A 25,979-nucleotide genomic window follows, 5' to 3' on the forward strand; every position below is an offset into this window, starting at 1 on the left:
CAGCGCCGAAGGGAGAAGTCCCGTTCTCAGCCTCTCTCCGCTGCATGAGTCTCGCCATCGGGGCCCTGCACGGCCCCCACCTCCTAGGAGCAGCTCAGCGGCATTTCGGGGTGACCCTGACTCCCCCACTGGGGCCCGCCGTGTTCCGGGTCTGGGGAGAGGTGAGAAGAGGGAAGCCAGGACCTGGAACAGCCTCGGCAAAGCGCAGAGGTGAGAGCGGAGAGGGCGCCGGGCCCGCCCCAGGCATGGCTGGCAGGGACTCTGTCCGTGACATCCACAGCTGCGTCCCAGCACCTGGAACCCTCCGGGCGGGCGGGCACTGAGGAGTCCACGAGCCTCTGCTGGGTCAGCGAGTGAGGCTGAGGGTTCTAGGGGAGGACCCCCTCCCTCCCCAGGAAGATGGGCGGTGAGGCCGCCCTCCACGCCCCGGGCCCCAGACCCCGGGAGGCCGCTGCCGGGAGGAAAGGACCCTCCTCCCAGAAGAGGGAGCCAGATGGCTCGGCAGGAGGCGGCCCTCGGAGCAACGCGCTGATGCCAGGCTCAGGCTGATGCCAGGCTCAGGCCGTGGGCAGAGAAGTGCTCACCACCCCGCCAGGTACAGCGGGTGACGTCGGAGGGGCTGAGGCTCGGTGCCCAGCCAGCCGCCCCCACACGCCCCTCAGCCGAGACACCACCGTGGGGAGTAAATTAAAACAAAACGCAAAAGTACACGGCAGCCCCTCCCTCCTTAGCACCCGGAGGCCTTTCTGCGGGAACTGAAAAGAATGAGCAGCTAGAGACGAAGACAGCCTTCGGTGCCAGCGGGACGGGCGGTGAGCAGGGCGGAGAGAGGCCCCGGGAGGGGGGGAACCGGAGCAGGAACCGGACCCACCTGGAGCCCGACCAGCAGGAAGGCTGGGCCCCTGCCCCCCGACATACACAGGGGAGTCCGGGCTGGACCCCGCACCCCCCCACACACACACAGGGGAGTCCGGGCTGGACCCCGCACCCCCCCCCCCACACACACACACAGGGGAGTCCGGGCTGGGCCTGCCCCCCCCCCCCACACACACAGGGGAGTCCGGGCTGGACCCCGCACCCCCCACACACACACAGGGGAGTCCGGGCTGGACCCCGCACCCCCCCACACACACACAGGGGAGTCCGGGCTGGACCCCGCACCCCCCCACACACACACACACACAGGGGAGTCCGGGCTGGACCCCGCACCCCCCCCCACACACACACACACAGGGGAGTCCGGGCTGGGCCTGGCCCCCCCCCACACACACAGGGGAGTCCGGGCTGGACCCCGCACCCCCCCCCACACACACACAGGGGAGTCCGGGCTGGACCCCGCACCCCCACACACACACACACAGGGGAGTCCGGGCTGGACCCCGCACCCCCCCCCCCACACACACAGGGGAGTCCGGGCTGGACCCCGCACCCCCACACACACACACACACAGGGGAGTCCGGGCTGGACCCCGCACCCCCACACACACACACACAGGGGAGTCCGGGCTGGACCCCGCACCCCCCCACACACACACACAGGGGAGTCCGGGCTGGACCCCGCACCCCCACACACACACACACAGGGGAGTCCGGGCTGGACCCCGCACCCCCACACACACACACACAGGGGAGTCCGGGCTGGACCCCGCACCCCCCCCCACACACACACAGGGGAGTCCGGGCTGGACCCCGCACCCCCACACACACACACACAAGGGAGTCCGGGCTGGGCCCCCGCCCCCCACACACACACACAGGGGAGTCCGGGCTGGGCCTGCCCCCCCCACACACACACACACAGGGGAGTCCGGGCTGGGCCTGGCCCCCCCACACACACACACACACAGGGGAGTCCGGGCTGGGCCCCCGCCCCCCCCCCCACACACACACACAGGGGAGTCCGGGCTGGGCCTGGCCCCCCCACACACACACACACACAGGGGAGTCCGGGCTGGGCCCCCGCCCCCCCCCCCCACACACACACAGGGGAGTCCGGGCTGGGCCTGGCCCCCCCCCCCCCACACACACACAGGGGAGTCCGGGCTGGACCCCGCACCCCCCACACACACACACACACAGGGGAGTCCGGGCTGGGCCTGCCCCCCCACACACACACACACAGGGGAGTTCGGGCTGGGCCCCCGCCCCCCCCCCACACACACACACAGGGGAGTCCGGGCTGGGCCTGCCCCCCCCCCACACACACACACAGGGGAGTCCGGGCTGGACCCCGCACCCCCCCACACACACACACAGGGGAGTCCGGGCTGGACCCCGCACCCCCACACACACACACACAGGGGAGTCCGGGCTGGGCCCCCGCCCCCCCCACACACACACAGGGGAGTCCGGGCTGGACCCCGCACCCCCACAAACACACACAGGGGAGTCCGGGCTGGGCCTGCCCCCCCCCCCCACACACACACACAGGGGAGTCTGGGCTGGGCCTGGCCCCCCACACACACACACACACAGGGGAGTCCGGGCTGGGCCTGGCCCCCCACACACACACACACAGGGGAGTCCGGGCTGGGCCTGCCCCCCCACACACACACACACACAGGGGAGTCCGGGCTGGGCCTGGCCCCCCACACACACACACACAGGGGAGTCCGGGCTGGGCCTGCCCCCCCCACACACACACACACAGGGGAGTCCGGGCTGGGCCTGCCCCCCCCCCCCCACACACACACAGGGGAGTCCGGGCTGGGCCTGCCCCCCCCCAACACATACACACACAGGGGAGTCCGGGCTGGGCCTGGCCCCCCAACACACACACACACACACAGGGGAGTCCGGGCTGGGCCTGCCCCCCCCCCCCCACACACACACAGGGGAGTCCGGGCTGGGCCTGCCCCCCCCCAACACACACACACACAGGGGAGTCTGGGCTGGGCCTGCCCCCCCCCACACACACACACACACAGGGGAGTCCGGGCTGGGCCTGCCCCTCCCCCCCACACACACACACAGGGGAGTCCGGGCTGGGCCTGGCCCCCCCCACACACACACAGGGGAGTCCGGGCTGGGCCTGGCCCCCCCACACACACACACAGGGGAGTCCGGGCTGGGCCTGGCCCCCCAACACACACACACACACACACACACACACACAGGGGAGTCCGGGCTGGGCCTGGCCCCCCCACACACACACACAGGGGAGTCCGGGCTGGGCCTGGCCCCCCAACACACACACACACACACACACACACACACACAGGGGAGTCCGGGCTGGGCCTGCCCCCCCCCCCACACACACACACACAGGGGAGTCCGGGCTGGGCCTGGCCCCCCACACACACACACACAGGGGAGTCCGGGCTGGGCCTGGCCCCCCGACACACACACACACACACACACACACACACACACAGGGGAGTCCAGGCTGGGTCAGCAAACCAGGCCACGCGCATCTGCGTCTAGTTCTGGGGGCCAGTCCCGAGCCCAGCACTGACCCACTGTGTGACCCCGAGCCAGGTGCTTGGCATCTCTGAGCCTGGGGACCGTCATCGCTCCTGCCCGGGGTGCTGTGTGCTCAGCCCAGCCAGCGTGTCCCCACCCCCGCCTCGGCGCCCTGCTTGTTCATTTCCCAGCGTGGATCCCCCTTCGGGGCCCCCAAAGCTCAGTAGCCGGTCAGCACACAGGGAGAGGGTTCCTCAGAGTTTAGGAAGGAAAAATATCGCCCTCGCTGTTCTCGCCCATGGCCCTGGGGTGACGACGGGGGGGACGAGGGCCAGGGCGAGGCCTGCGCCTGAGACAGGGGAGGTGAGATGGACCGGGATGGACAAGGGGCCCAGGGGACCCAGGGCTCCTGTTCTTCCCTCGGGGCAGAGGCAGAGAAAGAGCAAATAAGCCCCCAAGATCCCACCTCTGGTCCCGAGGCCCTGGACCCCCAGGGGACCTCTGCCTCATCCCCCCAGCTTCTCATCTAGGGAGCTGGTCATGTGAAAACACGCACGGCCTTTCCATGTTGCCTGCCACGCTCGGTCACAACCAGCTCCCGCCCACGGCGGAGGTTGGGGAGCCCCCACTCCTGTCCTGTCCCGTTGGCTGGGGTGGGGAGGTGAGGCTGAGCCAGGGGAGCAGAGGGGAGCAGCAAGGCGCCCTGGACGGAGCAGAGACGGGTTTGGTGGAATGTAGAAGCGACCACTGCTGGAAGGAACATCAGACCTTCCTACTGGATACGAGACGCCTTAATGAGCCAATTAGTTAGAAGTCATCTTTACTACGCGCGGGTTCAGAGCAGAATATCTCTGTCAAATTCTGAGTGAAGGAAGGAGTATTCCCTTTTTATATCCTTCTAGGTCTTTGTGTAAGTTATTTTTGCAGACAGCTTGTAACCTTGAGTACGTATCATATCTAACAAACACCTGTCATATCTATGCAGACAACTTGTAACCTTGAGTACATGTTATATCTAACAAACACCTGGCATGAGAATATCATCAGTATCGGCGTATCAGCCCCTTTAGATGGCTAGCTTGCAAGGTCAGACAGTTAAGTTTATCTTTCCTATTATTTAAGCTAAAAAAAAAAACCAAAGTTATTTTACAGAATAAGAGACCGTCGAAAAATAACAGAATTGACCTATGGAACAAGGGACTATCTAAAAATAACAGAGAATTTCAAACAGCAGTTTACAATGGAGGGATTATTATGCTTCACTTTTTCGTGAGGAGCCGTCAGTATCTGCAAGAAGGTGGGTGGATGGATCCGCTCCACCCCGTGGAAACCCGATAAAGTCAGATGTAGGAGGGAAGGAGGCACACAGCAACGGAGCCCGTGCACCCCCAACTCCACGGCCGGGGGGCGGTCCTTACCTGAAGGTCTGCCTGAGAAGGCTCCCTCGACGTCCCACGGGGGATGGCTCGGCTGACTAGGCCCACAGAAGGGTGTCGGGGACCGGGACACGCGGCCAGCATCCTGCAGGGAGAGGCCGTGGGTAAGTGGTGAGACTCCTGGCCGCTTAGACCCCTCGGCGCCAACCCCACGGGGAAACCGACGAAGCCGGGCGCGTCCTGAGCAACGCCAGGGCCTGGGGATGCGGATGTGCCCCGAGGACAGGGCAGGGGACGCTGCAAACAGGGTGTTCATTTGGCCAAGGATGGGTCCGTGGAGACGGCAGCCCACGACACTTCTGGCCAAGGATGGGTCCGTGCTGGGGCGCGTGGCTCGGGGACCCTGGGCCCACACCCCCGGCACACACAGGCGGGAGGTGTCTGACTGCAAGAGGCCCAGCTCCCAGCGCTCGGCCTCAAACCTGAGGCTCCCCCACCGCCCCTCGGGGACTGCAGGGCTCAGGCTGCCTCGGGGTGGCAGGTGGAAGAGGGGGGGAAGCAGCCCAGCGTTGGGGGCAGCAGCTGGGGGGCCCAGGGCAGGTCACAGTCAGCATCATGGGTTGAAGCCCATGACGGCCTCCCGCCTTCCCATCAGCCTCCTGCACCAGGCAGAGGGACCGCGGGCCCGGGGCAGAGGAGCACACGACCAAGGAAAAGGCCCAGACGCGGTCTCCGGGGAGTCCCAGTGCGACCAGCCTCAGACGGCAGGAGATCCACGGCCCGGGCTCCCGCGGAGACGCCGGGGCCACGTCTGCCCATGTGTGAGCCCCTGTTCCCGTCCCAGGGAGCAGGCAGCCACCCGGGAGGCCCTTCCTGGGACCAGGACCAGAAGGCAGCCGCCTTCGAGCTACAGGAGCAGGGATGGTTCCAGAAACTCCCAACTCCACAGCAACCTCCTCCAGGGCTGAGGCCAGCTACGGGGGATCTGGGGACCCGGCCGGGCCCGCCTGGGGCCAGCAGTCCCCACCAGGTGAGAGAGGAGAACCCTCCGCTGGCTGCAGACAGCAACGGCGATGAACTGCGAGCGAGGACAGACAGCGCGGGCCAGGGGAGGGAGAGTCTAATTGGGGAGGTGAGAGGAGGGGAGGCACAGCCGTGGGAGGTGTGGCTGTGAGCACAGGGACGGCGTTCACAGCCGCCCACCACCCAGCGCAGCCCACGCGCCCACTCCCGGGAGCCACGGCCAATGCTGCAAACTCCTCCCGGGACTGACGGGACAGGCCTGCAGGAATCCAGCCCCCACCTGGGCCCTGCACTGCCCCTCCCGTCCGTCCACGGCTGCAACAGCCCCGACACAGGCGAATCCGAATGAACAGAACGTCCGCGTCTCTCCCTCCACGCCAAAAACCACAGCTCCCCCTCGCACACGCCCTGCTCTGCACGGCTTCTCCTGCTGTTTCTTAGCTTCGCCACAGCCCCTCCAACCCTCTGTGAGGTCCCTGCAAGTCTCCCCGCGTTGGAGGTTAGGGTTGGCCCCCGTAACACACCAACCCGAGGCAGTGGGGTCTTGCAGGCCTGCGGGCACCACTTCCTGGGTGAGAAGGTCCACGCGGACTCCCTGACTCACTGACTCACAGCCGTGGAATGAGGTGGGCAGGGCCCAGGGAAAAGGCAGGTCCCTACGGAGAGGTAGAGGTGCCCGCAGGCGCAGGAGAACTTTCCCGACAAAAGCGTTTCTAGTGCACAAAGTGAGCGAGGAGTCCGCTGAGGGAGGGAGCAGCTCCCTGGGGGCGGATGGAACGCGGCTGGAATAAAATAGGAAGACAGGGCCAGGTGACCCCACACACAAGGGGCCAGAAGCAAGTCAGCCCGCTCCCTGCAGGGACGAGACAAAGCGGAACAAGGTCTGTACGAGGTTTGTGCTCGCTGGGGAGTCGTGGGGTGGGGGGTCCTGATACTACATAACACACGTTTTCCTGTTTACCAGGAACTGAAAAAAAAACAAATTTTATTCCTTCATGCCCCCCCCCCTTGAATTGAGGTATAATTGTGATATTGTACTATCTATAGTAATAAAAGCGTACTATGCTAATTAGACCGGACGTCCTTCCGGACGACCTTCCAGATGAAAGCCGGGCTGCGAGGGAAGCCCGGGTCCTGGGTGCCAGAGGGAAGCCGGTGCCGGCAGCCTGCAGAAGGAAGGCCTACTCCTGCACGAATTTCATGCATCGGGCCTCTAGTACTGTAATAAAATGGTAATAGATAGGATGTCCCAGAAAATGCTTACCCTACTTTGAGTAATTTTAAAGGCGGTGTTTATTAAAATCCACTTCATTGTCAAACTTGAGCTACCAGCTGTTGAAGTTGTGTCTGCATTTTGGGGGGACACCCTGCAGTCGGAAGTGCAAATTGTGACGATTTGCTATCCATATACGTCCTGAAGACTCCTCCCCTCTTCAGTGAACACATCCATCACCCCCGATATTTGCCTTGTTTGGGGGGCCAGGGAGGGGTGAGACGAGTTCTCTATCAGCAAACTTCCCTTCCCCAGCACAGCATCACCCACTGGAATTATGTTACACACCAGACCCTCTCCTCTGAGCTCTCAACCTGCATCTTCCCTGTGGTTTGGGGAACGGCGGGGTGTAAACCAACCAACAAACCAACAAACAACGACGACAAAAACCCAACGAACCTCTGGCGACGGGACATCCAAAGTGCTTCCCCGAGGGTCTTCCCGTGACTTTGTTCCGATGGGCGGATGTGAGCTAGTGAGCGAGTCCAGTTTCTCTGCGCAGTTTCTGTGAACAGGCCACCGGCCTCGCCCCAGCCCCCCTGAATCAATGTCAAACGCACACGTAACGAACGCCGTCGTCCTGACGGGGAGCCAGCTCGCCGGCGTGCCCCGACGTGCGTGTGTCTCGGGCTGGCGGAACGCCCGAGTTCCAGGAGAGCGGCTAGTGTGCCCGGAGCTAGACGTTTGTTTCCATTCTCCGTTGGCATGGAGACCGGGAGGCAGGTGGCGAAAGAACGGGCAGAGAGGGACGGAGGCAAAGCCAGCGGTAGCCCCGCCAGCAACTGTCCGGGCGGCTGACGGTTGACAGGCCCTGGGAGGCACGGCTCCTCGCTTTGTTTGACGGAGGGATTTCATGTCATAAAATTCACCGTTTTGAAGGGTGCCGTGCAGAGGCATCTCGTCCATTCATAAAGTCGTACAACCATCACTGCTACCTAGCCCCAGAGCATGTCCCTCACCCCCTAAAGAAACCCCAGGCCCACCAGCACCAGGAGACAGTCGCCTCCCACACCCTCTCCCCCCGCGCCCTGGCAATCCCTAACCTGCTTCCTGTCTCTGAGGGTTACCTGCCCTGGACCCGTCTTATCAATGAGATCACACACGCGCCCGCTTGCGTCCGGCTCCTCTCACTCAGCTTCATGCTCTCAAGGTTCATCCACCTGAAGCAGGTGTCAGGGCTCCGTTCCTGCTCATGGCCGAGTAACAGTCCTCCGCGTGGACGGACCACCTCATCGAGTCGTCCGTGGGGAGACGGGGCCGTTTCCACCGTGTGGCTGTTGTGGATCATGCTGCCGTAAACATTTGTGTACAAGGCGTGTGTGTGGTTCTTTTGTTTGTTTGTTTTTAAATATATTTTATTGATTTTTTACAGAGAGGAAGGGAGAGGGATAGAGAGTTAGAAACATCAGTGAGAGAGATACACTGATCAGCTGCCTCCTGTACACCCCCTACTGGGGATTGAGCCCAAAACCCAGGTACATGCCCTTGACCGGAATCGAACCTGGGACCCTTCAGTCCGCAGGCCGACGCTCTATCCACTGAGCCGAACCGGTAAGGGCGAGGCGTGTGTGTTTTTATTCCTCCTCACCCAAGGATATTTTTCCCACTGATTTTCAGAGAGTGGAAGGGAGGAGGAGAGAGAAAGAGGAACATGGATGTGACAGAGACACATCGACGGGTTGCCTCCCACACGCACCCGGACGGGGGCCAGGGATCGACCCTGCAACCCAGGTAAGTGCCCTTGACCAGGAATGGAACCCAAGACCCTTTGGTGCACCGGCCAGCGCTCTAACCACTGAGCCCACCGGCCAGGGCTGTGGACACGTTTTTTTGTGCGGACGTATGTTTTCAATTATTTTGGGGTTAGACCTGGACATTCCTAATTTCTAAATAACAGACGAATAATACACCTGTATTTTTTAAAAAGATAAAAGGGTGCAGGGTGAGCGTGGGCCTCTCCCGTCCCTGTTTCCCCGTCACCCAGCTCCTCCCCCAGCGACAGTCCACACCCTGCTTTATTCTAGAGACAGCCTGCGGGGAGGCGGCCTGGCAACCGAGCGGCCAGAGCGCGGGGCCTGGAGGTGGACAGGGTTTGACAGGTGCTGTGCCACCTCTCGGCTCTGTGGCCTCGAGCAACGTCCTGTGTGCCTGTCCCTCTGGGACTCCGTTCCCTGTCCTGTCACAGGGCCCCGTCACGCATACCTGCTCCACGAAGGGCCATGGAGAGCAGAGCCCACGAGCCGGTGGGAGTGAGTGCCGGCACCAGGCCTGGCACACGGCGAGCGCTCGATGGTTGCGGCTGCCTCGGCCCTCGGTTTCCCCCCTGGACAATGGAGGTGGGCGCCTCCCACCCGCAGGTGCGGTGCACACACAGGAGACCCCTGGGTGACACCCCGAGTGCTACCACTTCTGAGCAGCTGGGAGGAAGGGGAAGGGCGGAGCCGAGACTCCGTGTCCCCACGGGGAGGCCAGGTCTCCGCACTCCACCCGCAGCCAAGTCCCCTGCCCCCGCCCCCCACGGGCATCGTGGACCCCACGCCGTGGGCCGGCGGCTGGATTTCTTATTTCCTGTTCCCTTCCCGCTGCCCCCACCCCTTCCAGATCCTTCTCTCTGCTTTCTCGACAGACACTCTACACGGACTCCCTCCTTCTCTCTCTCTCTCTCTCTCTCTCTCTCTCTCTCTCTCTCTCAGGCCTGCGGAGGCAGCAGGAAACCCTGGAGACCAGAGCGAGAGGCCTCCAGTGAGGAAGGAAGCATTAGCCGGGCCATTAGCAGCTGTCAGAGCGATGTTTTCTCCCCGCGGTGGCTGGCGAGCGGCACAGCAGAGCCCGAGGGAGCAAACGGCCCGGCCTGGGAGGGCCGGACGGGGAAGGCGCACGGAGCCACGCTCCCCTGTGCGTGCAGAAGTTCACGGGGAGACACCCCCCCACATGCACACACACGCCTAACAAAACAGAGCAAGGCTCAGCCCCGTTAGCAGCAGTTGGTAGCATTATGTAAAACCCTAAGCACACAAAAATATCATTTGGATGATAAAAAGTTAAATTTAGCTAAGTACAGAGTGACTAATACTATGAGGGAGAGGCGGTCCCCCAACCCCAGTTGCCTGGAGCTCCTACAGCTGGCTTCCAGAAACTTCTGACAAGTAACGGGCCTGGTGCGGCGCAGAATAACAGGTTATGTAACCGGAGGCGCAGCCCGCCATCGCTCGGCCTCCCCCGGGGAGCTTGTCCGCGGGGCCCTGGTGTCCCGGGTGCGAGGGTGGAGACGGGCCTGGGGGGGGGGGTGGCTGGTGTGAGGGTCCCCCTGGGCTCGTCCACGGAGACCTCCCAGACGGGTTGTGGCGGACGGTGATGTTGGTGACCCACCTGCCCCGGGTGAGCCACGGGCCTGGGAATCCCAGCTGGCCCTGCGGCCGGTGCCGACCAACCGGACACAGCGGACGGGTCACCGCGCCAGGCGTGGGCCCGGGGCTCGGACAGGCATTAGCCCGCGGGCGCCCACGTTCACAGCCGGACACGGGGGAAACGGCCCGGGTGCGTGTCCATCGGCGGCGAGCGGACCGACGGGGTGTGGCCTCCAGCTGCACGAAGGAAGACGATGCCGCCCCGAAGAGAAGGGACATCCTATCTCATGGGGGAACCCTGAGGGCTCCAGACGGAGGGAAAGGAACCAGACACGAGGGAGCAGACGCTGTGTGACTCCCTTACGGGCGGGACCGGAGGAGTCACACTGACAGAGGCAGAGAGTGGACGGTGGGTGCGGGTGGGGAGGGCCCGGCGTTGGTGTTTTGTGGGGACGGAGTTCCCGTTTCACAAGATAAAAACAGAGTTCTGGGGACGGGCGGCGGTGGGGGTTGCACAGGTGAAGGTACCTAACACCGCTGAACGGTGCCTTTAAAAGTGGAGACAGGTGCCTGTTACGTTATGGGTATTTTGCTACGATTAAACATTTTATTTTAAAAGATCGGTGCTCAACCACTGAGCCGCACTGGCGGGGGGCGGTGTGGGGGGAGGAGGAGGCGGATGTTCCTGTGGTGTTTCTCTGGGGGAAGCAGCTGCCAGGTGAGAAGTCCAACCCCCTGGAGGTCAGCCAGCGGCGAGAAGCCCGCGGGGAGAGGGGACGCGGAGGGGGACCAACGCCCCGGCCAGCAGCCCAGCCCGCCCCGCGTGCCGGCCACAGGAGGGGGGCCACCTGGCAATGCATGTTCCACCCGCAGGGGAGCAGCGAGCTGTCCCAAGCCCTGCCCAAGCCGCCACGTCGTGCGCAAATAAGTAAAACGGTTGTGTTTAAGCCGAGAGGTCTGGGAGCAGATGACCGGTCACGGCGGTCAGGCTGGCCGGCTTTTGTGGAATTGCTCCTCCTAAGGCAGCGGTTCTCAACCTGTGGGTCGCGACCCCTTTGGGGGTCGAACGACCCTTTCACAGGGGTCGCCTAAGACCATCGGAAAACACATATATGATTACATATTGTTTTTGTGATGAATCTCTATGCTTTCATTGTGTTCAATCTGTAACAATGACATTGGGGGTCACCACAACATGAGGAGCTGTATTAAAGGGTCGCGGCATGAGGAAGGTTGAGAACCACTGTCCTAAGGTGACACTGACCGAGAACTTTCACACGCTCCCCTGCGAGTCACTAAGAGAAGGCGGTGCCCGAATGGGTCTGAGGAGTCGTTTCCCGCAGCCCAAATCCCGGCGGAATAAATGCTGACATCAAGCCTTGTGGGCAGTTTCGAGGGCTGCTGTGAAGGCTGGGGGCGTCTCTCCACGGACCTAACTGAGCTGTCAATCACTTGGCTCTCCATCGTCCCGTCCAGAGTGGGGCCTGGGCGCCGTGGGCTCTGTGTGCGATGAAACGACCCCAGGTGTGGGGGGCGAGGCCGGGGCTCGAGCAGCTGACGCTGAGCAGGCTCGCCTCCCTGCGCCTCAGTGCCCCCACCTGGACAAGGAGGGTGATCTTCCGAGAGCCTCGGCAGCGGCCGCCGCGCCCTGCAATCCTATGGTTTTGAACAACCGTGACTGTATTGGGACAGGCAATGCAGCTGCTACAACAAGCAGTCCGAATGCCGCGCTGGAGATCCACGAGGCAGACACACGCGTGGGACCCCTCACCTCTGTCCCCTGGGAGCCCTCCTCTCCTCTCTATGTCCTTTCTACACGTGTCCACTCACTCCACACCTTCCCTGGGGCCGTCTGGCTCGGTCCCAGGTCCTCTTCCTACATTGCACGTGAGCCCCTGGGCTCCCGGAGGGGCTGTGTGACCTGTGCTCTGACAGAGGGATGCACACCCCCTCCAGGCCTGGCCCCTCCCTAACGCCCCATATAATCCTCCACAGCCCAGATCCAGTGGAGGACCCCCAAGGGAGCCCCGAGGGAGGGCAGATACACAGAAGGAAAGGATTCGGGATCCGTGAGTCACTGTGTGGAGGCCACGGCCGGAGCACCCAATGACAAGAGTGACCAGTCTTTACTGCCCTAAGCCACTGCGAATGGGGGACTGTTTGTTACAGCAGCTAGCACTGCCTGTCCTCACACATTCACCAAACTGTTACTACGTGTCGGGCGTTGAAGGACACGGGAGAATTAGGCCTACACCTAATCTTGGCCCTGCCAGCACCCTGTCTACTTGGTAATTCCAGGACATCGGCTAGAGACCAGTCCTGCAACTTGCAACCCCACACTAAGCTCATGATAGGAGCTTCTTCATGTTATTCATCCTACCTGCTTCCAAAAACCAGACAACACAGCTTCACCTCCCCAAAGACTAGACGAGTAAAGAAAGAACCCACAAAGGCAGAGGAAAGCCTATGCCGATGCTCCTGAGGACAATCCACAAGCAAATGAGTTAAAAAATACAATTAAATTTAGAAATCTCAGCTGTGTGCTTCCTGGTAGGCAAAGCAAAAAGGGAAATATGGGGGGGGGGGCACTGAGCTCTCACCAACAGTGGAAACCATCACCTTGGTTCACAACGAGAAGCACATGCTGTCCTTGCCAAGAGCTCCAAGGGAATGCTCCCGGGTCCACTGTGTGCGGGAGGCGGTGTGGGCAGGAGGCCGTGTCTGGGCGGGAGGCGGTGTGTGGGCAGGAGGCGGCCAACCGACCCCGAACGCTGTCCCCTCCGCGACGCAGGGCCAGCTTTGCAGCCCTGCCTGCGCCCCGACCGGCTCTCGATGGCGAGATCCTCCGAGTAATTCCTCATCCTCGTTAATGTCAACACGGCAGCACCATGATAATGACGGGAAATATTTGCATACCATACCGCTGACGGGTTGTTTAGACCATCTGGCGACTAGACGCGGGGAGGACTGTCAAACACATGGCCCGTCCACAAACCCTGTGCCTCGGCGCCGATGGGGGCGGGCTCGGGGACGCGGGCAGCGCCCTCGGCCCGTCCCTGTCACGCTCTGGACCACGGGGACCCCCGAGAGGCCATCGGCTGCCCGTGGCTCAGCCGGTCTGGGCTCAGCGTCGGCCTCCGGCCACTGCGGGTGGGAGCAGAGCTTCCGCCTCTGCTCTGAGCGGGCTGCGCGTCGGTGACAACAGCCTCCCCCGCCTTGACCGAGGACCTCTTCGGACGGAGCTCGGGGCACGATGTCCCCGTCAGCTCGCGGCACCGCGGGGAGTTCTGGGGGCGCATTCAGCACAGTCTGCGTGTGTGCGAAGCCGCGTCTGCCCAGGCTCTGTCAGGGTCGGGAGGAGGCGGGACAAGGATCGGGTACCGCAGCCCCTGGAAGATGGAGGAGGGCGCCTGGCCTTGCCCAAGGGAGGTGTCGGCTTCCTTCCGTCCGCCTGGTGCTGCCGGGTCCTGGTCCCAGGCTGGACACAGAGGCTTTGTGTGGGTTGATGTTAGATATTTTTTCCTTTCTTTTGCTTTAAGTAGCAATATTTTTAAATTTTATTTTATTGATTTGAGAGAGAGAGAGAAACATCAATCTATTGTTCCACTGACTGATGCATCCATTGGTTGCTTCTTGCATGTGCCCTGACCGGATATCGCACCCACCACCGTGGCACACTGGGACGGCGCGCTCACCGACGGAGCCACCCGGCCAGGGCTCCTTTCTGTTGTTTGTTTTTTTGTTTTGTTTTAAGTGGGGTGTTGGGTGAGTTGTTATTATTTTCTTAACTTCAGTGAAAGCAAAAATGTTCTGTTCGGAGCCTGTTCAAAAGCAGCGGTTTTCTTCGTGGGGAGCCCACGCCCGCCGCCCACGCAGGGAGCGGCGTCGGCCCGGCCATCGTGGCGCCCTGAGAACGTGCGAGTCCCGTCACCTCGACAACAGTGAGTCAAATGGAAACTCTGCAGGTCCCGGCCTGGCTGGCGCTGTGACGACAGGGCCTGCAGAGCGCACACCTGGGGGGCAGGTGGGCTGCGCCCCCCTCAACTGGGAACCACGGCTGGCCGTCTCTTATCACTCAATGCCCTGATGGAGCGTCCAGCGCCCGGGCAGCACACGGTCGGGTGCCAGGGCGGGCCGGCCTCCTCGCCCCGGAGCCTGGGTTTCGGCTATGACATGAGAGGGAGGAGGCCACGTGGCTGGAAGCAGCTCCTCACAGCCAGGAGCCCCGGGATGCACTGGCCCAAGCCAGGGGTCTCCCTGGGGCCTCGGGACGTCTTCCTGAGACTAGTCTCTCTCTCTCTCTCTCCACGCACCCCCCCCCACCCCCAGTGGCTTGAGGACCACAGACCTTGCACATGGAGGGAGGAGAAACACGAGAAAGTCAGAACCCAGGCAGACACCCCCGGGGCCACCCACCTGCATGCACAGCCACCCCAGAGGCACGGACTGCGGCCTGGGTTTCCTGACAACGGTTCGAGTCTGGGAAGCTGGGCAACCGGCAGGGCCCAGGTGGCGCCTCGGGCAGCTCTCTCTTGCCGGTCAGTCCCCGCAGCCGCGGCGGGCCGGGGCGGGCAAAGGCTCTGCCTGCAGGAGCTATCTGATCGCGAGGTCACAGGAACACGGTGCCCTGCTCGTCTCACACGTGCCGGGCTCAGGAAGCATCCGGCCGGAGCCGGGACTCCTGTTTCAACACGGAGAGGTGAGACAGCCAGGGCGGCCAGGCGCTGGGAGGGGGGTCAGCCCCGGCCTCCGGGGACAGAGACGGGATCTTTTCTGGGACCGCGGGGCCCTGAAGGCCCAGCCCCAGCTCCTGCCTGGGAACCACTCCGTCACCAGCCCTCAAGGTCTCCCCCACCCCAGTGAGCAGGTCACCGCCATGCCCTCCTCGGCTCCAGGCGAAATGGCAACCACGTGGCTGATGGGGCCAGACGGGCAACGGCCCCACTCACTCTCTTTCATTCTTACTTCTTAGTGTCGCTCTGTTCCTGAGAGGATGGCCACCCTGAACGGCTGCCTTTCTGTGTGTGGTCAGGTAACACGTAACATAAATGTTCCCGGCCATTAGCACAGCTTGCACGTTGATGGAAACTCAGATATGGCTGCCAGTCTCTGGGATGGGGGAGGTCCCAGCACAGGAACAATGACCCCTGCGAGCACCCCTGCCTGGGAGAAAGCGGCCCCCGAGTTCCTGCCCAGACGCCAGGCAATCCAGTCCCTCCCCGTATGTCCCTGGATTCCCCCAGAGCCACTGCCCAGCGCTGGAGTGCAGAGGAAGTAAATTCATGGGCTGGCCCTTTAAGAGGAACACCTGGGACTCCGGCAGCCTCCCTGACACTCAGCCACCATCGCTGCTGGTTTTTACAGCCTGAAGCTACGGGGACTTTTCTGCCCAGCTCTGGGATCCTGGGCTGGGGGTCTGATGTGTGGCTGGGACCCCCCTGCTTCTCATGGGAGGCCTTGGAGAGATCCCTCCCGACGGAAAAAACCGTGGGTGTCGGACCAGCCCGTTCTGCGCCTCCATCTCACTCTCAAAAAAAAAAAAAAAAAAAGTGCACAGCTCGGGGGCATTAAGCACATTCACACTGTTGTGCAACCACCAGCGCCATCCACGTGCAGGACTTTTTCATAGTCCCAAACTGCAACGCTGTCATCATTAAACACGAACTCCCCGCCTGCTCCTCCCCCAGCCCTGGGAACACCTGTGAATGGCGACGCTTTAAAAATAATGTCCTTACTTGGCAAAGTTATTTTGCAATTTTACAAGTCCTGGTGTAATTGTAAAGCTCCTGGAGCTTCTCAGATACTTGGTGGTGGACAGGCCGCGGGCTGCGGAGGGCAAGGCAGCCGCCACTGCAACCCCCACCCCTGCCACCGCCACCCCCACCCCCGCCGGCCGCCACCCCCAGCCCTGCCGGCCGCCACCCCCACCCCCGCGGCCGGCACCCCCACCCCCGCCGGCCGACAAGGAATCTTCCGGCCGCATTGCAACCTGGCGTCCTCACCCAGCTGTGCCAGGAACCGGCCGGAGCCGCCTTTGCGGTAGAAAAAAGGCTCTCACATGGTTTTCTCCTGATTTTCATTTTACTTAAAAGCTCTCCCTTGCCTGGGGTTTTGAGGTTAAAAACCACGGCCCGGCACTCACGTCCTAAGCGGGCGTGTGAACTGGCCCTACCTGGACGGAGATCGAGATCGATGTAGCCACAGCCACTGAAATGGAAGGAAGCAGCCTGGACCAGCTACTCTAGTTCCGGGAATTATCCCACAGATGTGAGGGTATATCTGCACGGAAACTATGTCCCAGGGCGCTCTCCACGGCTCGGTTTGCTTGCAATGTTCTGCTGTTAAAATCCAAAACGCCAGGCAAAAGGGAGCCGTGGAATAAATGACGGGGTTTCCGGCAGCCGAACGCTAAGCCCACCGTTAAAGAGCCGGGGCGATCTACGTGGACCGACAGAGGACCGCCTCCGGGACTTACGAATTCTTAAGTCAAAAAAAGCAGGTGCAGGCCTGGCCCGTGTGGCTCAGTGGCTGGAGCGTCAGCCCTCGCACGGAGGGTCTCTCTCGGGTTTGATTCCCAGTCCAGGGCATGTACCTGGGCTGCAGGCTTGTTCCCCGTCCTGGTTGAGGGGAATGTGGGAGGCAGCCAATCGATGTGTCTCTCTCACATCGATGCTTCTCTCTCTCTCTCTCTCTCTCTCTCCCCCGCCCCCCTCCCTTCCTCTTTCTCTGAAAATCAATGGGAAAAAATATCCCCGGGTGAGGATTAACGCCAACAACAAAGCAAGCAGGTGCACAAGGTGGCAGCTATTAGCGGGTTTTCTTTGCAAAAATACATACTCATCTGTGCAGAGCAAGAACAGACATACACAAACACCAGCAACGGCGGCTATCTGCAGGGAGCAGCGTGCAGACAAGGGTGTAGAGGAGCATGTGCTTCCCGCCGACCCTGGGCCCCTCGGTGCCAAGTGTGTTACTACATCAACGCTGCCGGTGCCGTAACCCCAGGGGCATGGCCGTTGCGTGTCCACAGCTCACTCTGTGTTTGCAGCATTTCCCTGACTTACACAGCATGTCTATCAGCAAAGGTTTAACACTGTGATGCAATCTAGTGTCCGTATTGCCTGACGTTTTGCAGATAGGAATGTAGAGAGATGCATTTTTGTAAAAGATGTTTCTATTGATTTCAGAGAGCAGATGGGAGAGGGAGCGAGCGATAGAAACATCAATGATGAGAGTGAATCATTGATCAGCTGCCTCCCGCACGCCCCCCACTGGGGACCGAGCCCACAACCTGGGCACATGCCCTTGACCGGAATCGAACCCGGGACCCTTCAATCCACAGGCCGATGCTCTATCCACTGACCCAAGCCGGCTAGGGCAAGAAGTGTATTTTTAATCACCTTTTCATTTGAATCATCTCAGGTGAAAAAATAAACCAACCCCGTAGGCGCGCTAAATCTCTAACGGAGACTTTCCAACGCGCTCGCAGAAACGGTTAAACAGTGACGATCGTCAGAAACAACTTCCACGTCCACATCCTCTCGCAGTTTCCGGACGGCTGTGTCTTCCGGCGGCTTCCCTCGCAGAGGGGGCCGGAGGAGGTGTGTGTTCGCTGGACTCTGACGCCCTGAGCTTTCTGTCGTTCTTGATCTTTCTCCAACCTGCTCGCCGTCCACTCAGCTCGACGCATTTCAATGAGATCTGCCTGGCGAGGGCTGCACCGGCTGGGCTGCTGGAGGGGGACACGCCTGACCGAGCCAGGACTGTGCCTCCTCCTCAGGTTCCTTTCGGCACTTGGACTGACAGGACCTGAACGCCTTGCCATCCTTGGGGACAAACACCGTGCCATGGCCGGCGCCCACGGGCCCGAACAGAAACAGCAGATCTCCAACCGCATGCTGCACGCCGTGCGGAGACCACCCCTGTCTTACTGCTTCTAATTACTTCTCAGGGCGTCTCTCTGGACACCTAAGACGAACGTGATCCCGCTTGGAGACGTCAGGGTACGGCCTCCTTTCCGAGAGCCGTGCTCCATCCTGGCCCGGCTCCTGCCCTCACCCGCCCGCGAGGAGAGGTATCATCGCCCTGCAGCCGGCATGAAAGGGAGGGCCTCCCACAGCCGTGTCTTCCAGATGCCGTCTGGATCCCGTAATCCCTTTCTGGCCGAGCCCGGGAGCTCTGGGCCCCGCAGACGCGGCTGGGGGGTTTCACTGTGAAACCGGGATCGCGCCCTGCTGACCGGGGCTGTTCTTTGTCGCGGTGAGATCTGAGCCTCGTCCTCGTCTCTGGGTTTTTAAGAGCCATGGACGCTGTTGGACTTTATCAAATGCTTTTCTGGCATCTGTTGAAAGAAGAAAGCTTTTTTTTTTTTTTTGGCTTTTAGTAGTTCGCCTGGTGTTTAATCCTCTGCTTATGTCTTTGAGGCTGGTCCACACCCGGTGTCATGAGCGCTGTGCTGGGTGCTGTGCTGGGTGCTGTGCTGGGGGAGCACAGAGAGACACCCCACCACGTAGCTCCTGCCTGTTCAGAAAGGAGGAGGAAAGGAAGGCAGGGAACACACACACACACACACACACACACACACACCCGTCCCTGTCCCCCCTATGCACCATCGGAACAGCAGGCTAGGATTTGTGAATTCATGTCACACCCAAGGCGCAGTAAAGACCCGAGGAACCACACGATTCAGGTGCATCACAGAGGACTTCCTGCAGGAGGTGGCAGAGGCCTGAGGGACAGGCTGGGAAGGTGGGCACCTGGATTGGAGTCCCGCCTCCAGTGGGACCCAAGGGCACACTTTCCTGGCCCCTCATTTTCTCCGCAGTAAAATGGAAATAATCACCCAGGGCCTCCTTCCCTTGCAGACGGAGGCTAGGGTTCGACAGACAGCTGACTTGCCCAAGGTCACCGAGCCGTCTCCACCTCCCTTCCTGGCTCCGGGGGAAAGGAGCTGAGAGATCCTGGGCAGAAAGGAAGCAGAGAACCCCCGGCGTGTCCTGGCTTTCCCTGCAGTATACGTCCCGGTGCCACCGAACGCCGGCCCCCGGTCAGGAGGTGGCCCCGCGCTGGGCGCAGAGGCCAGTGGCCTGGCGGGGAGAGGACATGACCCAGGAGCCCCCACCAGTGCCCCCACCCCAGGCCCCCCACGCCCGCACACGGATGGCTTTCCCCAGTCTTCGCTCCCGCCCTCATTCCTGCAGCGAGCTGGGCACTCACTGGGCTGAAGGGTGTGCCCCTCCCCAAATTCAGGTCCTTCTTGGAACCTCAAAATGTGACCTTATTTGGAAGCAGGGTCTTTGCCGATGTAATGAGCTAAGATGAGGTCATGCTGGAGCCGGGTGGGGCCTGAATCCAAGGGCTGGGGTCCGTTACAGAAGAGGGGAGACAGACGCACAGAGAAGACAGAGGCAGGGACGGAGGACGCTGCGCCCACAGGTCTATGCTCGGAGGCGGCCGCCGCCAGAGCTGGAGAGGGCACATTCTCCCTCCGAGCCTCGGGGAGGGGCCCACACCTGGATCCGGGCGTCCGGCCTCCTGAACGGTGAGAAAACACCACACCGGCCCTGGAAGCCCTCTGGGAGCTGGTTCCGTGGGAATCCCTCCAATCATCACCCCATCCCCACCCCCACCCCCACCCCCAGCCATACCTTCCAGGCTTCCAGACCCTCGGGGAGCCCGGGACCTCTCCACCGCCCACGGGCCAGAGACAGATGAGTCTAAGCCGGCATAAGCCCCTCGAGGCACCAGGCGCCTTCACCCTCGTTCTCCGTGAAACCTCAGGGCCGGGTGAGCGGCAGGACCCCCGCTCCCAGCCCGTGCTGTCTGTGTGGGCTCCGCCCCGCCGCACGGGCCATCCTCTTGCAAACCCGGGCGCAGCACCTGCCCTCGGCAGAGCCGTCTCCCACGCGCCTCGCAGCTGTGAACCCCGGGACCCGGGGCAGTTGGCATCTGCTCTTTGAAAAGGTATTTATCTTTCCACTCGCCCAGAGCAGGCGAGTGCCATAAAAGGACAAGCCCCGTGTCAGGTGCACAGCACGCCATAGCGACACTCCGCCACCGCCGCCCGTCCTTAACTGCCAGGAACACCCTCCCCGTGAGCGAGAGCAGCGGGGTGCACGCAGGTGGCCTCGGCCAGGCCCGCGGGTGCGGGCGCCTCTCCCAGAGCCGGGGGCAGCCGGATGCTCTGCAAATGCACAGGCAACGGCGATGGGCCAAGACCCCCTGGAGGTTCCAAGATGAGCCTGAGATTTTTTTTTTTTTAATCTTCACCCAAGGAGTGAGCGTATTTTTTTTTTCATTTATTTTTTGAGAGAGTGGGAGGGAGGGAGAGAGCGAGAGGGAGAAACATCAGTGAGAGAGACACACATGGATTGTTCCCTCCTGCACGTGCCCTGACTGGGGGTGGAAATGGAACCTGCAACCCAGGTACGTGTCCTTGACCGGGAATCGAACCAGAGACCCTCCAGTGTACAGACCGATGCTCTAACCAATGAGCAGCACTGGCCAGTGAGGGCCTGAGTTTTTTTCTTGCCATTTTTAAGTGTGCAAGTCAGTGGCATGAAGGGTACCCTCAATGCTGTGCCACTATTTCCAGAAACTTTTCATCATCCCAAAGAGAAGCTCTGTACCTCACCGGGAACAGAAGAGAGAGTATTTCCATCAACTCCACACGGTGACACGCGGGTGGTAGGAGGGGAGGCCCTTTCCACCTCCCTGGATAATACCGTTCGTGATAATGTACGGAGAGGACTCGAATACTTTTCCCTCCACGCTCCTCATTCTCTGCCTTCGAATGGAGAAGCCAAAATACAGGGAAAAGTAGCAAAACAAAGGAGGAATGGAATGTTCCTGGACGAGCTACTGAGGGCCCCGTGGGTCAGAGTAACGCACGTGGGCACACACAGCACTCAAACCTCGCCACAGACGCAAAGACCGCCCGAGGGAACTGATCCAGAGAAGAGGTGGGGAGGAAATGAAGGCAGGCCCAGAGAGGTCAAGCAATCTGCCCACGGTCACACAGCACAGCTTCAAGCAGCATCTCTGTCTCTCTCTGACTCTCTGTCTCTCTGACACTGAACACACACACACCCTGACGGAGGTCCTGGTCCCTCACCGAGAGCCCAGGCTGCCTGGGGACCCGCTTCCCTCACCGGCAGGAAAAGCCTGGAGCCTGGTGGCCCCTTGCCTGGTATCTCCATAGAGACAGAATCACAGAGGCCGTGCAGCTAAAAATAAAGCCTCTACCTCCCGAAACCCCGTCTGTTCAGCTCCAGCTGTGCTCGCGGGGACTCAGCGAAGCTGGAGCTCGGAGGCCCAAATGCAGAGAGAGCCCCGCCCCCAGCCCCACGCGGGAGAAGGTGAAAACACGCCCAGGACACCACCTGTGCTCCGCGGGGAGTTGGCGAAGATTGTCACCACAGGAGCCGGCACAATGGGCTCCGGCGGGTAAGTACCAGCCTGCGTGGGCACCCTGGCCTCGGGGCACGGATGTCCCTGCACACACAGCTCCTTGGCGAGGGGAGAGGAGAAGTGTCCCTTCTCCAGCTTTGCCCGGGGACAGGCTTCCCCACGGACAGAAGTTTTACATCCTGGGCTCTCGGAAGCCTAGGCGCAGTGGTCGGCAAACCACGGCTCGCGAGCCACCTGCGGCCCTTTGACCCCTTGAGTGTGGCTCTTCCACAAAATACCGACTTCTGAGCATGGGCCACGAAGTTTCAGTCGCACTGTACGTGCGCGCCCGCACGTGGTGTTTTGTGGAAGAGCCACACTCAAGGGGCCAGAGAGCCGCAGGTGGCTCGAGAGCTGCGGTTTGCCGACCAGGGGCCTAGAGGACTCCCGATCCCACCCAGCGTCAGGTGATCTGTCTAAAACAGCAGTTGAGCCTCCAGCTCCAGAGCCAGACAGTCTGGGCTTGAAGCCCCTGGGCGTCCCTTTGCTCCTCTGGGCCTGTTTTATCCTCTGTGAAATGGGGCTGCTGCGGAGGGCCGGTGAGGACCTGGCACAGAGTGAGGGCCCTGAACGCTACTCATCCGGCCGCCTGGTGGGTGTGCTTTGGGTGATGGGCTAGCTTGAGGCCCTAGAGGGGACGGGCATGCCACCGAAAACCACCAGCGCTTTCCACACGCCCCACCCCTCGCTCGCAATCCCCATGACCTTCTGCAAATCTGCCCTCCGTCTCCGCTCATCTTCTGAGTAACCTACGACCGACTTACACTCCTGGTACATACGTGTGTGAGCTGTGTCACGGTTCACTTTGAACGGCCTTAAATTTCGCAGATAAGGCATGAAGCGTGCAACCCAGGACCCGCCACCCGGACCGAAGTCCGCAATGAGGCCCCTTCATTGGTGGGTGGGAAGCGGCCGACAGCCCCATGCGGCACTCGGCTGCCCGGGAACGCGTTTCCCAGGCCGCTCCCGGAGTCACTTCACAGCGAACGGTAATTAGCCTAATGAAGGCAAGTGTGACTTAGCAGAGACTTTCTGCTCTGACTCAGCCACCCTCCTGGCTTCCAGTTCCTGGAGCATGGAGCCAGCCAGCCCGAGTCTGTGCAGCAGGAGGCCCTGTGCCCCCCGGGCCCCTCCCCTGCAGCTACACGGGCTGCAAGTCAGTGAGTGCTAAGGCCACCGAGAGGCAGGACACACGCCTGCCACCTTCTCCGGGAGCCGCGCCTCTGCGAGGGTGGGAACCTCTGGCAGGTGGAAGGCCAGGTGCCACCCAGACTCCTGCCTGTGAGTGATGGGCCCAGGCCGTCCCTGACCACGGGTGCAGGGCAGGCGCGGGCAGCTCCCACAGCCACCCTCCCCTCCGGCCTCTTGCTGCATCTGCACAGCATCCCTGGAGGTAGGATGAACTACCCCTCAACTCTGCTGCTTGGACGTGTTTTCTGAAATATATTTCTATATAACAAAAGCCTAATATGCAAATCAACCAAACGGCAGAACAACCAGTCGCTATGATGCGCACTGACCACCAGGGGGCAGGTGCTCAATGCAGGAGCTGCCCCCAGCCCGCAGGCCCCAGGCCAGCCAAAGCAGGTACCAGCGGGAGCACCCCCACCCCCATCACCCTGCCAGTTGCCCCACAGATCGGCCCTGGTGCCGGCCAGGCCTAGGGACCCTACCAGTGCACAAATTTTGTGCACCAGGCCTCTAGAATTGTTATAAGGTCCCGTAGCTTGGGGCACACGGCCAGAGCCTGCAAAAGCAGGATAAGAAGAACTCCGCTCCGCCTGGCCCACTCTCCTCTGCTTGACCAGCTTGTGCACCCACACCCTGACCCTATATTGCACACTTCTACCCTATGTAAGGGACCCTAACCACCCTCGGGGCTCACACCGACACACTGCATCCCTCTGAGAGAATGCAATAACATTTCTTAAACTCTCACAACGTCTCCTTTCGGCGTGGACCACCTCTACCCCCACTGAAGGATACAGAAACCAGGGCCCCAGAGGGGCGTGGGAGTCCAGGGTCCCCTCACACCTCCGGACCCTATGCCCTCTCAGCCCAGTTGCCTTTCACTGTCCCCCGTCAGAGGTAAGCCAAAGCGAGCAGAAGCACTGCGTGCACTGAAGGTTTATACAAAAACTGGGGCCCTGCCAGTGTGGCTCAGTGGTTGAGCATTGACCTATGAACCAGGAGGTCATGGCTCGATTCCTGGTCAGGGCACATGCCCAGGGTGTGGGCTCGATCCCCAGTGTGGGGCGTGCAGGAGGCAGCCGATCCATGATTCTCTCTCATCATTGATGTTTCTATCTCTCTCTCCCTCTCTCTTCCTCTCTGAAATCAATAAAAATATATTTTTTTTAAAAAAAACTCTCTGGGGGTAAGTCCCAGACATCAGGGTTTTAAAATAAACAAACAAATAAGCAAATAAGTAAAAATATAAGTAAATAAACGTGTTTTTTTAAAGCTGGGTAGACAAGACCCCTCCACCTCTGGACCTACTGCCACTGCCTCCCCCAAACGGTCACCAGGCCACTGTGCTGGGCACCGGTGACTCAAAGACGAACAAGCCAGGGCCCCTCAGCTTACAGAGCAGCTGGGCCAGACCCGGGCCCCTGAGGTTTGATGTGGGAAGAGCTGCCTTCTCCTAGAGCAGGAATCTCAGCAGCCGGAAACGTCCATAGTCAAGGTCACCTGCTGGGGTGACACGATTAGCCTAAAACCCTCCGGACACCAGCCCTGCAGCTATCAGGCCACGAGGACACCCAGATTCTAGGAGCCGGCCCCCAGCTCATCACGGGGGCCCGAGTCCTTGCGTCTCATGCCCTCAACGCACAGCTCTGGGAGGCTCAGCTTTCGGGGAAACAGAAGCCATTCCTCCGGGTGGGAAGAAAGGTCACACCCTTGGACTTGGCTTTTTCCAATGCTCCTTCCGGCTGGCCCACTCCTAAGCTTCTGAATTCCTTTCTCTCCCCCCCGCTGGACAGTCAGCCGGGACATTCCTCAGGACGAACAGAGGGGAAAAGAAAAACGGGCCCAGCCGGTGTGGCTCAGTGGTGGAGCATCATCCCATGCACCACGAGGTCACCGGTTCGAGTCCCGGTCCGGGCACACGCCTGGGTTGGGGGCTCCATCTCCAGCAGGGGATGAGCAGGAGGCAGCCGACCCGTGTTTCTCTCATCGATGTTTCTATCTCTCTCTCCCTCTCCCTTCTTCTCTTAAAAAAAAAAAGAAAATCAATAAAAACATATTAAAAAAGAAAAGAAAAATGGACGTCCTCGGGGCTCTCCACCCCGGCCCCCCGGGAGGGCAGGACAGGCTGTGCCCTCGAGCAGCCATTCGCGTGAACTCCCGAGGCCGCAGTGAGTCACCCGAGGCTGGGAACCAGAATAAAAGCGGCCGCTCTGCCTCGGCCAGGAGGGCACTCCAGCCGCATACTAATGCCCGCATCTGGGAACCAGGCCCTGGCCACTCCCGGCTGCACACGCACCGGCCGCGTTGCCCCCGAGGACGGATTAATGAGCTCCTTCCCGAGCCGGTTCATGCAGACCCTGGTCCTGGCGGAAACACAGTGGCTCGCTGGGGGAAATGTCCCACGCCGAGGGGGACACGGGGCCTCGGGGATGCCTGTCCAACGGATGGCAAAGCCCCGAGAGCTCTGGACGCCCCAGCCTCTTGTTACCCACGGGGTCTCCCTGTTGGGTTCTTAAGACACACCCAACACGCCCCCCGTACACCGTCGTTACCCACGGCTGCCGTGGGGAAGGCTGCAGCCGCCCCGCTCCCAGATGCTCAGCCACACAAGACACGTGCGGCCTGTTGGACCCACAGCCCCCATCGGCTCGCTGAAATGTGCTCCCAGGAGCGAACCCAGAATGAGTGTGACATCGCTGTCTCCTCACCCCGCGGCCTGGCGGTCTCGGTGAGTGACCAGCCGAGCCGGCGGGATGCCCCCCCACCCGGAGCCTCGCGCCTGTGCTTGTGTGTGGTTTCCAAAGGGCTTCGGAGCTGAGCCGCTGCGATAGCCCAAGAGGGAAATATTCTAATTGCACAAAGTGTTTGGTTTTTCTCCCTCTTTATGAAAAACACACACACACACACACACACCCAAAA

The 25,979-nt window shown here is 61.2% G+C and overlaps 1 protein-coding gene across 2 annotated transcripts in view; it reads right to left on the reverse strand.

Moving 5' to 3' along the window:
* The window catches only part of PITPNM2 (phosphatidylinositol transfer protein membrane associated 2), a 100,742-nt gene that overhangs the window by 68,950 nt on the left and 5,813 nt on the right, over positions 1-25,979 (reverse strand). For both annotated transcript variants that reach the window (XM_081113564.1, XM_081113561.1), the window contains exon 2: positions 4,821-4,923. The gene's annotated coding sequence lies outside the window, so the exon portion shown is untranslated. The remainder of the gene's footprint in view (positions 1-4,820; positions 4,924-25,979) is intronic.

The sequence above is a fragment of the Myotis nattereri genome (genome assembly GCF_964212035.1).
Source record: "Myotis nattereri genome assembly, chromosome: 19".
Lineage (NCBI taxonomy): Eukaryota > Metazoa > Chordata > Mammalia > Chiroptera > Vespertilionidae > Myotis > Myotis nattereri.